At 62.1% G+C, this 3,919-nt stretch overlaps 1 long non-coding RNA gene across 2 annotated transcripts; it reads right to left on the reverse strand.

Annotated features, from left to right (window-relative positions):
* Nucleotides 1-219: 219 nt before the first annotated feature.
* Nucleotides 220-2,523, reverse strand: LOC137455811 (uncharacterized). Of its 2 annotated transcripts, XR_010990930.1 has the most exons (5): nucleotides 1,797-2,523; nucleotides 1,590-1,720; nucleotides 1,224-1,465; nucleotides 854-1,112; nucleotides 220-573 (listed from the first exon to the last, which is right to left on the reverse strand). It is a non-coding gene; the product is annotated as an uncharacterized lncRNA (long non-coding RNA). The 2 variants fall into 2 exon arrangements; XR_010990929.1 differs by having other exon boundaries at nucleotides 1,590-2,523.
* Nucleotides 2,524-3,919: the final 1,396 nt, after the last annotated feature.

A 3,919-nucleotide genomic window follows, 5' to 3' on the forward strand; every position in this document is an offset into this window, starting at 1 on the left:
GCCGAGCCGAGCCGCGCCGCCGAGCCGAGCCGCGCCGCCGAGCCGAGCCGCGCCGCCGAGCCGAGCCGCGCCGCCGAGCCGAGCCGCGCCGCCGAGCCGAGCCGCGCCGCCGAGCCGAGCCGCGCCGCCGAGCCGAGCCGCGCCGCCGAGCCGCGCCCCGCCGAGCCGCCCTTTTAGGGGAAGAACACCCTCTCGTTTGCCTGAGAGCGCCGAGGCGACTCGCCCCGAGACTATAAATCCAACTACAATCCTCTCCTCTCTATAGAGATATTCAGGAATGGTATTCATTGCGACGGTAAAGAGGCTCTGAAGTTACCCCCCCCCCCACCGGATCTCCTCTCTGAGATGCAAGTGATGCCGGAACGGAAAAGCGATTTGCGCGTAGAGCAAAGCCAATTTTGGCAACGTACCTACCAAAGGGGAATCGATTGAAAGCGGCGGACTTACGCTGAGCGGTCGGGGGGGCGTCTCTTGCCGCCGCGCGTGGGAAGCGCCCCGCCGGCCTCCGCTCGGCAGGTTTTCCGTTCCGAGAAAAACCAACCCGACGCCGAAACCGGTGAGTGTTCAAAAACCCTACAACGCAAAGGAAAATCCGTGAGCTGTTGTGTACTAGAGATACGCACTGTAAGTTTACGTCTTTCAGAACCCCATGCAGCGCATTTCAAAGCCTCTTTTCAGACAAATTAATACCAGACTGCTGCGCCTAGTTAAACAGCAGAGCTATGAAGTTGCAAGAGAGGGGTGTCAGGGTTAGCTGGCCTCTTAGGGATTTTAATCCCCTCCGAGAACGTGCAAGCGTTTCAAACGAGCTGCTACGTAAGAACCCCCGAGAGCGGCAGAGGCTGGCGCTTACCTGGAAGGGAGCCCGAGGAAACCGGGAAGAATCTGAGCGAGGAGCTGAGCCCCGCCAAGCCCCCAACGTGCCGGTTCCTTCCGCCTCGCCTCGGGGAGCCCCGCGCCGGTTCCGTTCGCCTCGGTTCGCCTCTCCTCGTCTCGGGGGGCCCCGCGGGTGAGCTGCCGCGGGGAGTTTGAGTCGCCGCCGGCTGAGGCGAGGAAAAATCTTTTCCTTCGCTGAAAGCGCTATGCCGACTCACCCTAAAACTGAAACTTTCCTGTTTACATGGATAGTAAAGAATAGGGTCAATTGCTATATGAAAACCTTTGCAGTCTCCCCCATTGGAATGCTTAGTGGAACCCCCTGGTTCCACCCCGAGGGCTCTTACCTGTGGCAGCGATTTGCCTTTCTCCCTTGTGGGACGCCCCCTTAGGGCTTACACGTTACCCCTTTCCCTTGCCAGCAGTCCTTTTCCTGCCTGAAGGCTCTTGTCTCTTCCTGGGGTGATCTGACTGAGTTAAAAGAGCTCTGCCTGAGAAGCCTCTAAGGGGGCGCCCGGAGAGGTCCTGCGCCTCGGCGGGCCCCGCGGCCCGACGGAGAGGGGTCCCGCCGCGGTCCTCGGAAACCGATCTGGGGGAAAAGACGAACGCCACGGCTCGGGTAACTGCCGGAGTTCTATAGGGCTCGCTACAGCCCTGGACGGCTGTGGGATCTCTCCTAAAGGTCTTGGAGCCGAGCGGTTTCACAAACTCACCTTACTTCTGTGAAAGAGGAGGTTGGACTATTTCCCAGAAGTCTGCTGCACGTTTTCCTGGTTTCTGCAGATAGTTTTCCTCCTTTTCTTACCAGCGACTTATGTGAAGTCTTAGGGCTTTTAATCCCCTCCTAGAACATTCAGGCGTATCGAACCTTCAGAGCACCTACACGGGAACCGCGGACAGCGACAGAGGCTGGCACTAACCTGGTGCGGAGCTCAGCCGGACGAAGGGAACCCACGGAAGCTAAAGGAAGACGAGCTGAGAGCAGACCTCGGCGGAGCCGGCTGGCGCCCGGGGGAGCCGAGCCCCGGCGCGCCTGGTGAGAGGCAGCCCGGCTGGGCGGAGCCGCTGTCTGTTCGGGGGAAGGAAATCCTCCGGCTTCACAGAGAGCCGAGCCGACTCGCCCTAAGACTGCCAATCTCTCCTGTTCATATAGGTAGTCAGGACTGGCACTAAGTGCCAGGTAACAAGGCTCTGAACTCACCCCCGCTGCGTCTCTTCCGTTACACACAAAGGCTGCTAGCAGGTAGAAGCCGATTGCAAGCAGAGCAAAGCAGTTTGAAAACAGAACTACGAAATGGGTCTCAAGGAATTAAAGAGGGGGAACCCTCCTCAGTGTGTGTTGGGGGGGGGGATCCTTTGTTTCTTTTGCCTTTATTCTTTGTCCTGAGGTTTCTTTGGGTTTTGGTCTCTTTAATTTGAATGGAAGTAACCTCTGAGGAGAGCCCAGCGAAGCCTCCCCCCACACACAGGGGTGAGAATCCCCTACCTGGTCAGTGCTGCCCCCGCTCTTAAGGGGCCTGCTAGCATCTAAGGTGGATCTGGGGGTATCAAAGGGGAATTCGGGCACACAGAGAGGTATATGGGGAGGCTCTGGAGGGGCTCCAAAAGGACCTTTCAGTTGGATCCAACTGAGGCCACCGCCACCAAGACACGCCCCCCAAACTGAGGCCGCCGCCAAGCCAGCCCCCCCACCCACCCAAACACATAGGCCGCTGGCAAGACAAGCAACCCCCCCCACCCCCCCCCCAGCAACAGAAGCTGCCGCCAAGCCAGCCAAACCCCCACCCCAGCAACAGAAGCTGCCGCCGCCAGGCCGGCCACCCCCCAACCCCCCCCCAAACCACAGAAGGCGCCACCACCAAGCCAGCCACCCCCAACCCCCACTCAATAACAGAGGCCGCCGCCAAACCAGCCACGCATCCCACCCACCCCAGTCACAACAGAGGCCGCCGCCACCAAGCCAGTCCCCCCCCCTCCCAACACAGGCCACCGCCGCCAAGCCAGCCCCCCCCCCAACCACAGAGGCCACCGCCGCCAAGCCAAGCCAGCCCCCCCCCATGGCCCACCCAGTAACAGAGGCCGCTGCCAAAAAGCCAGCCACCCCCCACACACCCAAAAACATGGGCTGCCGCCAAATCAGCCACCACCCCTATCCCCCACCCAACAGAGGCCGCTGCCAAGGCAGCCACGCATCCCACTCCCCGCCCAACAGAGGCCGCTGCTGCCAAGCCAGCCAAACCCCCAACCAACAAAAAATGCTGCTGCCGCCAAGGCAGCCAGCCCACCACCCCATAACAGAGGCCGCTGCTGCCAAGCCAGCCACCCCCCCACCCACCCAACGCCAACAGAGGCCGCCGCCAAAAAGCCAGCCACCACCCCCAACCACATAGGCCGCCGCCGCCAAGACAGCCACCCCCCCTATCCCCCACCCAATAACAGAGGCTGCCGCCAAACCAGCCACGCATCCCACCCCTCCCACCCAATAACAGAGGCCACCACCGCCAAGCCAGCCACCCCCCCCACTCCACCACCCAATAACAGGGGCCGCCGCCAAGCCAAGCCAGCCCCCACCCCACGGCCCACCCAGTAACAGAGGCCACTGCCAAAAAGCCAGCCACCCCCCTACCCACCCACAACCAACAGAGGCCGCCGCCAAAAAGCCAGCCACCCCCCCAACCAACCACAGAGGCTGCTGCCGCCAAGCCAGCCAACCCCCCCCCACCCCAGCAACAGAAGCTGCCACTGCCACACCAGCCACCCCTCAACCCCCCCAAACCACAGAGGGCACCGCCACCACCCCAGCCACCCCCCCAACCCCCACCCAATAACAGATGCTGACACCAAACCAGCCACGCATCCCACCCACCCCAGTCACAACAGAGGCCGCCGCCGCGCCAGCCACAGCCCCCCCACCCAGCCACATAGGCCGCCGCCAAGACAAGCAACCACCCCATACCCCCCAGCAACAGAAGCTGCCGCCAAGCCAGTGACGCATCCCACCCCAGCAACAGAAGCTGCCGCCACCAAGCCGGCCATCCCCTAA

Source organism: Melanerpes formicivorus, unplaced genomic scaffold, assembly GCF_026170545.1.
Source record: "Melanerpes formicivorus ecotype bairdi unplaced genomic scaffold, bMelFor1.0.p_v2 SCAF_111, whole genome shotgun sequence".
In the NCBI taxonomy this organism is placed as follows: domain Eukaryota; kingdom Metazoa; phylum Chordata; class Aves; order Piciformes; family Picidae; genus Melanerpes; species Melanerpes formicivorus.